Below are 15,886 nucleotides of genomic sequence, written 5' to 3' on the forward strand. Positions count from 1 at the left end.
GTTATCCGGTAGGCCTGTAACTGTCAAAAAACTTGGCAAGAAAACTAAAAGAGTTGCAGTACAGCTTGGCCAGATGGTAAAATTAGCACAGTGTGCAAGCCCTGAAAATTTGTGCCATAGTAGGAAGAGTGCAGTGTTGCACTTTTTTTAACAAAATCCTACTGATGACGCAAAGGTTATCTGTAAGAAGTGCCGAAGGACCTTTAGCAGAGGGAAAAATCTAAGAAATTTGAATACCAGTTGCATGCTTAGACATTTAACCAACATGCACTTGCAAGCATGGACGGACTACAAAAGCTCAGGTAGCACATGTGCACCTGCTCCGACTGAAGTTAGCCGGCAACGCTCCATCGCTTCCCCCACTGTAAGGCCACCGCTAAGCACACCACCATCAAGAAATATCGAGGTGTCGTCGCTAGGCCAAACCAGTCAGGCAATCACAATATTTTCGCGAGGAAACACTGAATCTAGGCCATCAACACCCTCACCATCACCAACCCCTTCTCAGTCCATCATGTCCAATGCTAGATCCTCCATATACAGCTCTCATGTCCAGCTCACCCTACCAGACACTCTGAGTAGGACAAGAAAGTACTCATCCTCTCATCCGCGTACACTGGATTTGAACACCTACATTGCCAAACTGATCTCATTAGAGATGGTGCCCTTCCGTACGGTAGAAAGCGGAGCTTTCCGAGAGCTCAAAGCCTACGCTGTCCCACGCTATGACCTACCCAGTCGGCACTTCTTTTCTCAAAAAGCCATCCCTGCCCTCCACCAGCATGTGAAAGACCGCATTGTCCATGCACTAAAACAATCAGTGAGTGGAAAGGTGCACCTCACAACAGATGCATGGACCAGTAGCCATGGCCAGGGCCTTTATGTGTCCATCACTGCGCACTGGGTTAATGTGGTGGATGCTGGCTCCACAGGGGACAGTGGAGGTGGAACAGTGCTGCCTAGCCCACGGTGTAGGAAACAGTTGGCTGTAGGCGTTCGATCCTCCTCCTCCAGAAGCGAAAGCTCGGCGACAGAGTGCAGTCGCACGAGCACTCCATCTACATCTGTCAGTGTTGCACACGAGGTGTCCCACTATCGAACAGCTAGTGGTAAGTGGCAACAGGCTGTTTTAAAAATGATGTGTTTGGGCGATAGTAGACACATCGCGGAGGTACTGAGTCATGGCAGTCTACATCTTGAGCCAGGCAAGGTAGTCAGTGATAATGGGCGGAATTTTGTGGCAGCCATAGCCCTTTCAAAACTCACACACATACCTTGCCTGGCTCACACCTTGAACCTGGTGATGCAGTGATTCCTAAATAATTATCCGGAGTTAACAGCCCTGCTCCATAAGGAGCGAAGACTGTGCTTGCAAATCCATTGCTCAAACGTCCACTCCAGTCGTATGCAGAAGCTGCAGCGATCACTCAACCTCCCCAAGCACCACCTAATCATAGACGTTGCTACAAGATGGAACTCCACCATGCACATGGTTGAGAGGCTGTGCGAACAGAGGCAGACTGTAATGCATTTGTGGGAGGATACACGGGCAGGCAGTTTGAGGGCAGACATGGAATTTTTGGGTGTGCAGTGGTCAAAGCTGAAAGACCTCTGTAAAGTCCTTCAGTGTTTTGAGGAATGCACACGGCTGGTAAGCGCAGACTACGCCATCATAAGCATGAGCATACCACTTATGCGTCTGCTCATGAAAACTTTGACGTACATCAAGGATCAGGCGTCTGCAGCTGAGGAGCAACAGGAAGAGGAGGAGGGAAGCCTTGCTGACAGTCAGCCATTGTCTGGTCAGGGAACTGTCATGGACTAGGAGGAGGAAGATGAGGAGGAGGATGAGGGGGATGATTATTTTGGGGAGGAGGATGCTTCTCAGGGGGGCAAGAGAACATGTGGGCAAGGTCAGGTACAGGCTTTGTGCGTGACTGGAGGGATGTGGAATTGCCAGTGCTCCTCCACCCACCACTGGCAGTGCAGCATTGACACCTGGAACATTGGCCCACATGTGTGACTATGCCTTGCAGATTCTAAAAAGGGCCCCACATTGCCAAAATGATGAGGGATGACGAATACTGGTTGGCCAGCATCCTCGATCCACGCTATAAAAGCAATTACACAACATCATGCTACAGGAGAACCTAGAGCTAATATTGGTTAACAAACAAGCAACTCTGGTAAACAGATTGTTTGAGGCATTACCAGCACACAGCAGCGGAGCTGGTTCTCCCATGAGCCGTAATGGGCAAAATGGAAGAAGTGTTCATGGTGCACACAGCCGAACTAGCGTTGGAGACAGGGGTTTCCTGACCATGTTGTGGTCTGATTTCTTAAGTACTGCACACACGACAGCTAATACAGAATCGATTGGAAGTGACAGGAGACAGCATTTGTCAACTATGGTTACAAACTACTTCTCCTCCCATATCGAGGTTCTCCCTCACAGGTCATTCCCCTTTGATTATTGGGCCTCAAAACTGGACACATGGCCTGAATTGGCACAATATGCCTTACAGGAGCTCGCTTGCCCTGCTGGTAGTGTGCTATCTGAAAGAGTCTTCAGTGGTGCTGGATCAATCCTGACAGGAAAAAGGACCTGTCTGTCGACCCAAAATGTTGATGATCTAATCTTCATTAAAATGAACCATGCATGGGTTTCAAAAGAATTTGTCCCACCACCCCTGATAACACATAGATTGCCAGAAAAAAGGCTCGCTTTTGTCCTCCTCTTCCTCTGACTTCTCCAATTCCTCCATTTGCAGCAGCTGAAGTCCAGCCTACACATCAACATGTGCCATTTTTTAAACCCCCCGAAATGGGCTGCCCCTCCCCACCCCAATCCTGGGGTCAACACCTGCTGTTATCTGGTGTTAAAATGAAACACCACGCAGGGTTACTCAGTACCGGGCCTTTCAGGCTCTTTTAAGGGGGAAGTACGACACGATGGTGATTGGGACACTGTCCATGGCCCTGGGTGTCCAATAAAGAAGATGACAGTTCAGATGAGGGGTGATAATTAATTTGGAAAAGGGGATCGTGATGCCACTCGTGGTACTCGGCTAGGTAGCCGATGCTGCAATGCAGATCCTCTGTGCCAGTGTTAAAGCAGACAAGATGATGAAGCTCTCCACGGGCAGAGCTGTATCCCAGGGCAGTTGAGATGGTGTTTGTGAGCCGTTGACGGTGATGGTGAGTGTAGTGTGTGTAGCAGGCGTGTTGTTAAAGCCACCAAGGGCGCAGTTGGGTGCAGTCTCTGAGTTTTTCCTCAAAAGTTTTATGCACAAGATGACCCGATTGGTACTGTGTCATCCGAGGGAGGGGTCCGGCAAACTCAAAGGTAGATCAGGAACACCTGTTCAAGACTCCTCCTTGTGTATCCTTTCTAGGCCATGTCTCTGCGCTGATCTCTCCCTTCCTTCCTGCTGTGGGCCTTCACAAACAGTGTCCCAAGCCGGCAGCCATGGATCACACCGGGCGACGTGGGTCAGGCTCCAGTGTCCTTTATTCCAACTGCTGCCTTTTTGAGCATTGAATGCGGCTGCGACTGAGGCACATAAAGTTACCTCAGCCTCCGTCTTTCTAGCTGAGTCCTGTATTTCTCCACTACCTTCAGAAGCCACCTTCCCCAACGAGGCCTGGTCCTTCCTTCTCCTGAAACGGGCTTCACAGGTGGCTTATTGCACTTCCCTTGCCCCATGGACCCCTTCCTTCCAGTCTAGGAGCTTGGACAAGATTTTTCTCTCTTCTTTGACCCTCAGCCCTCTCACAGCAATCCTGCTCTTACTCTGTCCTGTCACCGACTGACAACTCTCTAGAAAGATCCATTTACCTCAGACTAGCTACACCCATCAACTGTCAGCTTGCTCTCTCTGATTGGATGCCCACAATCACTCCACTACCTAAGCTCCTCCCACTGTACCTACCTTCCATTCTATCCCCCAACACCCTTTTCTAGCCAGTCTAGGATGAGGCCATCCTCCCGCCGGGTACACCCAGAAAGCACTGACTAACGTGTGTGTGTTGAGTGCAGGGTTAGGAGTACTGAGTGGTGATCACTTCTTACCTGAGGGTGGGATACCACATCTTTGGATAAGGTCCAGTACCTCTGTGGCGACCGTACCCTCAAGGGCGCCATAATACCCTTTCTCAACTTTCTATATTGTTGTCGGATCCATACTGGGCCTGAGAGCGTCTGTGTTTGACTCCTGAAATGTATACAGACATTCAGTATGTTTAAACTATACTATATATACCTTGTATCTAGTGATACTGTACCCTTTTGCAAATTTTTATATTATTGTCTAATCCATACTGAGCCTGTAACCATCTGTGTCTGACTCATGAAATATATATGGAGATTTACAATTATCCCTAGACTGTATAGAGCTGTCCGCTTCTGAAACAGTACCATTTATCTGCTGGTATTTTAGTCCATTTTCACAAAAAATATTAAGTATGGTGGAAGAGGCCGCATATGTGGGTGTGGGGGGCCAGCTGGTACTGATGGTGGTGGTGGTGCATCTGCTGGTATTGCCAAAAGCACAATAGCAGCTAAGGCAGGAGGTGTTGAGCCTGCGTCATCAGCTGGCACAAGAAGGCCTTTAAGACTCCCTTTTCTGGGAGTAGGGTAACTGCTTTTAAAGCCAGAGCATCAGGAGCTGGTTTTGCCTTACATTGCCGAAAAAGCCTCCAGCTCTATCGCCTCCTCTTCTGAAGTTTAAAAAAATGCAAGCACTGAGTCGTCAGTGTTGGCTTCTGGTCAGGAACCACCCCTTTCCTTGTCTCCTTCACCCCCACTAAAAGTGAAGGATGCGGCAGCCCACACTTCAGATTACTCCATGGAGCTCTTTTCACAGGCTATGTGTCAGGAACACCGCACTGCACTTGCTCACTGAGCCAGTGCGCGTGTCCTGAGTGCAAAAACAGTGCTCAAAGATACCTGTGGAGCGGGGAAGCAGCGTTGACGATGCGTACTTCAGACTAACAGGACCTGAAGCACGTAACTGCTGGGGGTGTGGCCTAAGTTCCACAGAGCTAGGAGCTGAGGAAAACTCCTGGAAAGGTAACTACGGGACAAGTTACCAAGGGGCATAGACAGGGACGTAAACCAGATCAAGCCAGGGTCAAAGCACGAGATCGCACGACAGTACCAAAGGGTTAGACAGAGTGGATAGTCAGGACATAGCAATAGATCAGAACACCAGAACTGGCAATAGACGGTACAATAGGGGAAAACGGTAACAGAGTAACAATAGTCAAGCCAGGAGGTCAGAATCGGAGAAGACAATAGTACCAAAGCGTGAGACAGAGAACAGAGTGAGGGGACAGACCAGGTCATACACGGGAATCAAACAAGCAATGCAGTATACAGTACAAAACACCAGGGGTCAGACAAACAGCAACAATAACAGTATAGCTGACAGGGAATCCTAGTCTGGAGTGAGTATAAATACCCCTCCCAGATCCAAAGGGAGGCCAGAAAAATTAACCCTGAGAAAACAGGACATTAACCATGTCCTAACCATGACAGTACCTCCCTCTTAAAGGGGGGCCACTGGACCCCCAGGTTTCTCAGGGTATCTGGCATGAAAAGCCCGCACCAGTCGATCAGCGTGCACTGAACTGGCCGGAACCCATGACCGATCCTCAACAGAATATCCCTTCCAATGAATAAGGTACTGAAGTCTCCGGCGCACCCACCGTGAATCAATGATGCGCCCTACCTCGTACTCCAGTTGACCCTCTACCAATACTGGTGGAGCCACGGATGAGGGATCTTCTCTATCTATCCCCACAGGTTTTAATAGGGACCTATGGAAGACGTTAGATATTTTGAAGGAGGTGGGTAACTGTAATCTGTATGCCACCGGGTTGATCACCTCTACAATCTTGTATGGGCCAATAAATTTGGGGTCCAACTTCATAGAGGGTATCTTAAGTTTGATGTTACGGGTGGACAACCAGACTTTTTCCCCCACTGTTAACACCCTCTCCTCCTGTTCGCAAAATGTTTGAACTTCTTCTGGGCTTTGGAGATGTTTTTAACTGTTGTACCATCCCCTCGGCACCAGGGCAATCTGAATCCATACGGGAAAATTCCCCAAACTGTGGAACAAACCCATAATTGACCTGAAAGGGAGACTTTCTGGTAAACTGATTAATACGACAGTTGAATGCAAATTCTGCCACGGGTAATACCTCACACCAGTCTTCCTGTCTGGAGGAGTCCAGACATCTCAGAATCTGCTCCAACGACTGGTTGGTGCGTTCAGTCTGTCCGTTGGATTCAGGGTGATAGGCAGAGGAGAATGACAACGTGACCCCCAACTTCATACAAAACGCTCTCCAAAACCTGGCCACAAATTGCACGCCCCTGTCCGACACCACGTTCACAATCACTCCATGCAACCGAACTATGTGCTGTAAAAACAAGCGGGCCAAGGTTTCAGCAGATGGTAACGCAGGTAATGGCACAAAGTGGGCTTGTTTAGAAAATCTATCAACCACTACCCATACCACTGAGTTGCCCTTGGAAGATGGAAGTTTAGTGATAAAGTCAAAGGACAGGTGTGTCCATGGTTTATCCGGAATTGGCAATGGCACCAATTCCCCGGCCGTCCGGACCTGAGAGCTTTCAGAGCGAGCGCACACCCCACAAGTATTTACAAACCTTTTTATATCAGTACCCATAGAGGGCCACCAAAAACCCCTAGCTACTGCCCCCCGGGTAGCTGCAATACCATAGGTGTGCACTTAATACAGAATAATGAAATTCTTGAAGGAGTGTGAGACGGAATTGTTCGGGTACAAACAATTTACCGGGGGGTTTGTTCCTGGGAGGCTGTGCTTGTGCTTCCAGAATCTATCTCTGTAACTCAGAGGAGATTTCGGCTGCAACCACTCCCGGTTGAAGAATGGAGGAAGGAGGTTCTGGAGGGGACATAGAATCAAAACTTCGGGATAAGGCATCCGCCTTTACGTTTTTAGACCCTGGTCGGAACGTGATAGTAAAATGAAATCGAGAAAAAAAAGTGCCCACCGAGCCTGTCTGGGGGTCAACCTCTTAGCAGACTCGATATAGGCCAGGTTTTTATGATCAGTGATGACCATAATGGGATGAGCGGCCCCCTCCAAAAAATGCCTCCATTCTTCGAAGGCCAATTTAACCGCTATCGATTCCCTGTTACTAACATCATAGTTTCTCTCGGCCGAAGAGAACTTTTTAGAGAAAAAGGCACAGGGTTTGAGGTTAGTCAGGGTAGAGGGGCCCTGGGACAACACTGCCCCCACCCCCACCTCCAAAGCGTCAACCTCGACAATAAAAGGTCTTGACGAATCGGGTTGTACCAACACAGGGGCTGTGGTAAAACACTTCTTTAATGTAAGGAAGGAATTTTTTGCGGCCAGGGACCAATTTTTTACATCTGCCCCTTTAAGAGTGAGGTCCGTCAAGGGTTTCACCACCTGCGAGAACCCTTTAATGAACTTCCTATAATAGTTAGCGAAGCCCAGAAATCGCTGCAACCCCTTCAGGTCATGAGGCTGCACCCAATCAGTAATGGCCTGAACCTTCCCTGTATCCTTGCGGAATCCCTCCCCAGATACAATTACACTCAGAAAAGATAGTTCTTGCATAAAAAATGGGCACTTCTCCAGTTTAGCATACAAATGGTTCTCCCGGAGCCTCATAAGAACCGTACGTAGATGGTGTAAGTGTGACTGACTGTGCTCAGAGTATATCAAGATGTCATCCAGGTAAATGATTACATAACGCCCAATCAAGTCAGAGAAAACAACATTAATGAAGTTCTGAAAAACAGCAGAAGCGTTAGTGAGGCCGAAGGGCATAACCATGTTTTCAAACAGCCCCTCAGTTGTCAGGAATGCTGTTTTCCATTCGTCCCCCTCCCGGATCCTTATAAGGTTATAAGCCCCTCGTAGATCAAGCTTAGAAAGCCATTTGGCCCCCATGAGTTGGTTGCATAGATGAGGAATCAACAGGAGAGGGTACATGTTCTTAACAGTAATTTTGTTCCGTTCCCGAAAGTCGAGGCACGGTCGCAACCCACCATCTTTTTTCTTTACAAAGAAAAACCCCGCTGCCACAGGTGAGACCGAGGGCCGAATATGCCCCTTGCGATGGCTCTCTTTGATGTACTCTTTCATAGCTTGGCGCTCAGGCCTGGACAAATTAAACAAACGAGCCTTGGGTAATTTGGCTTCAGGTACTAAATCGATAGCACAATCATATGGTCTATGTGGTGGGAGCACCTCAGCCTCGCTTCCGGAAAACACGTCTTCAAAGTCTCTCTGTGTGTGAACAGAGCCCGCTCTGCGCACTTCGGGTGAAGTTGAACCCGTGTGCATTATACCACCATATCGGCACCTCTGTGTGTGAAACAGAGCCCGCTCTGCACACTCCGGGTGAAGTTGAACCCGTGCACATCATACTGCCATATTGCTCCTCTGTCATTACCTAGCAGCGGTGTAACACCTACTGCACGGTGGACCCAGAGCGGCGAACGCACTTTATTATTTATTTTTATTTAGTGCGTTCCGCTGTTAATAACAAAGGTACTCCGGAATACCCTCCAAACCAACAGACGACACAGATACAGATTTTATCGGATTGACAAAAGGAACCGGGTTACAACACAGACCATTATCATTACAACCCCATTGGGTGGTCTCCCCCTTCACCCAATCAATGAGAGGATTGTGGCGTTGCAACCAGGGCATCCCGAATACCTGTCCTGCAGGCAGATTATTCATAATGAAACAACTTAACTTTTCCACATGAGTGGAACCCACTTTCATAGAAAAAACTTCAGACATAAAGCAAATTCCATCCCGGGTAATAGGGGATGAATCCACAGCCACAATTTTAACAGGGTCTTTTAACCTGACTGTCCCTATCTTATTAAGAGTCACAACTAGGGCATCAATCAGATTAATGGAGGAACCACAGTCAAAAATGTGGTGGTCATAACAGGACCGCCAGCAAGTTCTAATTCAACCTGGAGCACCATCTTTGTACGTGAGAAAAAAAGTACCTGGGAGTCTGGACAACCTCCTCGATTGTTTCCCAGACTCAGTCGCTTCTCTGATGGTTTCTCTGAAGAAGGGCAGGAGGGGCAATTCCTTTTCCAATGTCCAGAGGCTCCACAATAAAAGCATAGTAGATTGTCTCTACGGTGCCTTCTCTCTTTCTCCTTAACCGAGACCGACCCAACCTCCATGGGCTCAGATACAGGTGCAGTGTCACACAATTTGGGGTACAAGGGAGACTCTTGTTGCATCATTCCTCTAGCACGGAGTCTCCGTTCCATATGGACCGCCTGCATCATGGCGTCCTCCAGGGTATCAGGAGGAGGATGTAATGCCAGAGCGTCCTGCAGACGGTAAGACAGGCCCCTGCGGAACAAATCCCTCAGGGCTGCATCGTTCCAGGATACTTCGGCGGTCCAATTTCTAAACTTTGAGCAGAACCATTCAGCAGAGTTCCTCCCCTGTGTCACACTCATCACCATATCCTCTGCCAGACGCACTCTATCAGGCTCGTCATAGATGTGCCCCAGAGCCTCAAAGAACAGGTTCACAGACATACATTCAGGAGCAGAGGAAGAGAGAGAGAACGCCCATGCCTGTGGAGCCCCCCGAAATCCGAAGTAGGGAAATGACGACCCCGGCCCTCTGGAACTCGCCCCCGGAGGAGCGGGGCCTTAGAGAAAAAAAAAAGCTTGCATCCTTCTCTGAAAGACCTGAATTCCTTTTTATCCCCTGAGAAAGGGTCTGGCAATTTGACCAGAGATTCCGGGGACGCTAATGACACATCTCTACCCCCAGAGCTAGGAACCCCTGCATCGACAGCCCGCTGCACAGTAACCACAGACTGTTGCTGGGTATGGGCCATCGCGCGCTGTTTCACATTGAGTTTATGGAACATTTGGGTCAGGTGCTTGACCTGATCATCCAAAGCTTGTATGGGATCCATGAGGATAGCACATTTTTTTTTCCTTCAGAGAAAAAAAAACTGGAAATGTCAGCTATAATGTCAGGAACACCGCACTGCATTTGCTCACTGAGCCAGTGCGCGTGTCCTGAGTACAAAAACAGTGCTCAAAGATACCTGTGGAGCGGGGCAGCAGCGGTGACGATGCGTGCTTCAGACTAACAGGACCTGAAGCACTTGACTGCTGGGGGTGTGGCCTAAGCTCCACAGAGCTAGGAGCTGAGGAAAACTCCTGGAAAGGTAACTAAGGGACAAGTTACCAAGGGGCATAGACAGGGACGTAAACCAGATCCAGCCAGGGTCAAAGCACGAGATCGCACGACAGTACCAAAGGGTTAGACAGAGCGAATAGTCAGGACATAGCAATAGATCAGAACACCAGAACTGGCAATAGACGGTACAATAGGGGGAAACAGTAACAGAGTAACAATAGCCAAGCCAGGAGGTCAGAACCGGAGAAGACAATAGTACCAAAGCGTGAGACAGAGAACAGAGTGAGGGGACAGACCAGGTCATACATGGGAATCAAACAAGCAATTCAGTATACAAGCACACCAGGGGTCAGACACACAGCCAGAATAACAGTATAGCTGACAGGGAATCCTAGTCTGGAGTGAGTATAAATATCCCTCCCAGATCCAAAGGGAGGCCAGCAAAATTAACCCTGAGAAAACAGGACATTAACCATGTCCTAACATGACACTATGCCTGTGTTATCAAGTGAAATTCTGAATTCCCCTGTCCAACATGGATTGGAGATGGAGTGCACTGATGCACAGCCACTGCTAGATGATTCTGCTGGTACATTGACGCACAGCACTACATTCCCCTCGCACTCTACAGAGCCAGAATGTGACACTGATGAAACTCAGGTGCCCCTTCCTGCATACTATACCACCTCACACGGTGACACAGAGGAAGGTGCAGATGAAAGTACCGGTTCCCTGAGCAGGTGGGGGAGTCCTACTTGTGGGCGACGGCAGTGGCACAGGGCCCCTCATAATACACAAAAGTGTCTCTGCCGGTGGGAGGGCCCACTTGCCATCAGACATACCGTCGTACTATGAGGGGCCCTGTGCAATTGCCGTCGCCCACGAGTGGGCCCCCCATGCTTGCTCAGGGCCACAGTACTTGCAATACTTACCTCTCCCTGCTCCACCGCCATGACGTCTTCCGTCTTTCCTGACAGTGACATTCAGGTTACAGAGCGCGATGACATCACGTCTGTATGCCCTCTACCGAAACAGTACGAGTGCAGAGACCTTTAAAATGGCAATGCTGAGGAGTCCAGAGTAGAGCAGTGCCCAGTGAGGAGAGGTATTTAATTTTTTTAAATGTTGGGAGCATTTTTTGGGGAGCAATATACATTGGAGAATGATAAAAGGGGCTCATCATACACTGGAGCATCATCCATTTGGCCATCATATACTGGAGCTTTCTAAATGGGGGACATCAGACACTGGAGCAGCATTTATGGGGCCCATTATACACTGGAGCATTAGAAATGGGGCCCATTATATATGGAGCATTATTTGGGCCCATAACACACTGGAGCATCGTCCATGGGGACCAACATATACTGTAGCATTATGTGGAGCTCATCATATATTGTATGGAACATTATATGGGACCAATTATTCTGTATGGAGAAATATATGGGGCTCATTATTCTGTATGGCGCACTAGGTGGTGGCCATATTACTGTATGGAGTAATATACTGTCCGCTTTTTGAGCTATTGTAGAATTTAAAATAGATATCAGTCATGTCATTTAAGCAGTGAAGTATTTTTCATTGTACTATACCTATATTTCTGTGCCATATCGGAGCATTATGAATTGTGGTATGTGTTAAAGGGGCACACTGACACTCTTTGGCCCGGGCCACACGAAAATCTGGTGCCAGCCTACCTCCCACAACTTTAGCCAAATAACCCCCAGTTTTCAATGCTTAACTATTATTATAAAGTAAATTAAGGTTGCCAAGCTTACGTAATAAGAATAGATGTCGTTGGCATTGAAAAGGGCACTGTAGGTGTGTTTTCGACCCGAAAAAAGGAAAAGTCGCTCATCTCTACTGAGAAAAAAATATTTTTAAATATATTGGAGAGACTTTTCAATGGAAATAGGGCTATAAACAGTGATTTGGCCACCCACCCTTTCTTCAACTTTTCAGAAACAGCAAAAGATCTCACTCTCTTAAATATCAAACATTATGATGTCCTTTGGATGCTGAGGTTCTATGTTTTGTGGATTGGACAGATGTATTATAAGAAGGGCTGGTGAAAAATCTAGCTGTCATGTTACACATTGATGCCAAGGGAGAGAAATGGAAAGTCCTTAACCCCTTCATGACCCAGCCTATTTTGACCTTAATGACGGCCATTTTTTGCAATTCTGCAATTCTGACCAGTGTCCCCTTATGAGGTAATAACTCAGGAACGCTTCAATGCATCCTAGCGATTCTGAGATTGTTTTTCGTGACATATTGGGCTTCATGTTAGTGGTAAATTTAGGTCGATAATTTTTGCGTTTATTAGTGAAAAAAATGGAAATTTGGTGAAAATTTCGCAATTTTCAAATTTTGAATTGTTATTTTGTTAAACCAGAGAATTATGTGACAGAAAATAGTTAATAAATAAAATTTCCAACATTTCTACTTTACATCAGCACAATTTTGGAAACAAACATTTTTTTTGTTAGGAAGTTATAAGGGTTAAAAGTTGACCAGCAATTTCTAATTTTTTCAATAAAATTTACGAAACCATTTTTTAAGGGAACACCTCACATTTGAAGTCACTTTGAGGGGTCTATATGTTAAAAAATACCCAAAAGTGACATCATTCTAAAAACTGCACCCCATCAAGCTAGTTAAAACTACATGAAAGAAGATTATTAACCCTTCAGGTGCTTCACAGGAACTAAAGCAACGTGGAAGGAGAAAATGGACATTTTAATTTTTCCAACAAAAATTTTATTTTAGCATCAATTTTTTCATTTTCACATGAGTAACAGGATAAAATGGATCCTACAATTTGTTGGGCAATTTCTCGTGATTACACCGATACTTCATATGTGGTCATAAACCACTGTTTGGGCGCACGGCAAGGCCCGGAAGGGAAGGAGCGCCATTTGAGTTTTTTAAATTATTAAAATTATCTCCAAACGTTAGCGGACACCATGTCGCGTTTGGAGAGCCCCTGTGTACCTAAACATTGGTGCTCCCCCACAAGAGACCCCATTTTGGAAACTAGACCCCGAAGGAACTTATCTAGATGTGTGGTGAGCACTTTGAACCCCCAAGTGCTTCACAGATGTTTATAACGCAGAGCAGTGAAAGTAAAAAATCATTTTGTTCCTCAAAAATGATTTTTAGCCAGCTATTTTTTATTTTCACAAGGCTAACAGGAGAAATTGGACCACAAACGTTGTTGTGCAATTTGTCCTGAGTACACTGATACCCCATATTTGGGGGGGAACCACTGTTTGGGTGCATGGGAGAGCTCAGAAGGGAAGGAGAGCCATTTTGGAATGCAGACTTTGTTGGAATGTTCATGGGCGTCATGTACATTTGAAGAGCTCCTGATGTGCCTAAAAAGTAGAAACTCCCCACAAGTGACCCCATTTTGGAAAGTAGACCCCCCAAAGGAACTTATCTAGATGTCTGGTGAGCACTTTGAACCCCCAAGTGCTTCACAGAAGTTTATAACGCAGAGCTGCTAAAATAAAAAATCATTTTTTTCCCTCAAAAACTGATTTTCTTGCCAGCAATTTTTTTATTTTCACAAGGGTAACAGGAGAAATTCGACCACAAAAGTTGTTGTCCAGTTTGTCCTGAGTATGCTGATACCCCATATGTGGGGGGCACACATCGGGGCTCGGAAGGGAAGTAGTGACGTCTTGAAATGCCGACTTTGATGGAATGTTCTGCGGGCGTCATGTTACGTTTGCAGAGCCCCTGATGTGCCTAAATAGTGGAAAACCCCACATGTGACCCCATTTTGGAAACTAGACCACCCAAGGAACTTATCTAGATGTGTGGTGAGCACTTTGAACCCCCACGTGCTTCACAGAAGTTTATAACGCAGAGCCATGAAAATAAAAAATCATTTTTTTTCCACAAAAATATTTTTTTAGCCCCCAATTTTTTATTTTTCCAAGGGTAACAGGAGAAATTAGACCATGAAAGATGTTGTGCAATTTTCCCTGAGTACGCTGATACCCCATATGTGGGGATAAACCACTGTTTGGGCACACGTCGGGGCTCAGAATGGAGGGAGCACTGTTTGACTTTTTGAACGTAAAATTAGCTGGAATAAATGGTTGTGCCATGTTGCATTTGGAGACCCCTGATGTGTCTAAACAGTGGAAACCCCTCAATTCTAACTCCAACCCTAACCCAATACACCCTTAACCCTAATCCCAACGCTAACCCTAACCACAAGCCTAACCCTAATCCCAACCCCAACCCACCCTTAACCCTAATATTAATGCTAATTCCAACCCTAACCCTAATTACAACCTTAACCCTAGTCCCAACCCTAATTCGAACCCTAACCCTAATTCTAACCCTAACCCTAATTACAACCCTAATTCTAACTCTAATCCTATTTCTAACCCTAATTCCAACCCTAACCCTAATTCCAACCCTAACCCTAATTCTAACCCTAATGGAAATATAAATTTTTTTTATTTATTTTATTATTTGTGCCTATCTATGGGGGTGATAAAGGGGTGGTTATTTACTTTTTTTTAATTTTGATCACTGTGAGAGTTTATCACAGTGATTAAAATGAATGAATCTGCCAGCCAGCAGATTCCGGCGGGCGCACTGCTCATACGCCTGCCATTTTCAAAGATGGCAGTGCCCATGACCCAGGACGGCGGGACACCTGGGATGGCCAGAGGGATATAGGAGGTACCAGGGGGTGAGGGGGGGATCGGAAGGTGGGGAGAGTCAAGGGAAGAGGGAAGGGAGCAGATGTTAACGGTGGTGACAGATAGCCCCGTCAGTCGGTGGGGGGGTCGGATCTCAATCTTCAGCCATGGCAAATGCTATTGCAGCATCGGGCATGGCTGGATTGTAACATTTCACCAAATTTCATTGATGAAATATTACAATCGCTCTGATTGGCTGTTTCACTTTTAACAGCCAATCAGAGCGATCGTAGCCATGGGGGGGCTAAGCCATCCCCCTGTGGTGAAGTACAAAGGGTCCTGTGTGCGCGGGTTGGGTGACCTTTCACCCGACCCGCAGGGGAGCTATGAATTCATGATGCCACACAGGCATCATGGGTCGGATTGACACTGACTTTCATGATGCCTATGTGGCGTCAAAGGTCGGGAAGGGGTTAAAAACTATTTGCGAGAACTAGGAGAAAAAGCTAAAGTCCAGGACTTACAAGCTGGCATTTTCAAAAATATTGCCAGCACCGCAAGCATCATTAAAAAGACAGCTGGAGATTAGCGAACTAAATAAGTTTACAAACAAAAAATGCAAAAGGAGTGCAAAAAATTAAAACTATTATAGCCAATTTGTCTTACTAACTAGGAAGCACAATTTTTATGACAGACAAGACTGGGTTTGAGCAATTTTTCTTCAGTATGAAGATTAACTTTAAGACTTAATCTGCCTTATTTTTTTCAAGTGCAACAAGAGTGAAAAAAATGGTGTTATTAACTATGGATGAGCAAACGTGCTTGGTGATACTTGGATATCACTCAAGTATCTGGATTCTCAGATGTGTTTGTTTCTCTGCAAGCATTAGCCGATGCTCGATTTCAAATTTGAATCTATGCCCAGCAAGTTTGGTGCCTGTTATACAGCCAATAAGCATGCAGAGATTGCCTGCATGCCACTATGATGT

Source organism: Dendrobates tinctorius, unplaced genomic scaffold (assembly GCF_039654945.1).
Source record: "Dendrobates tinctorius isolate UK_male_01 unplaced genomic scaffold, ASM3965494v1 ptg000030l, whole genome shotgun sequence".
Taxonomy (NCBI): Eukaryota; Metazoa; Chordata; class Amphibia; order Anura; family Dendrobatidae; genus Dendrobates; species Dendrobates tinctorius.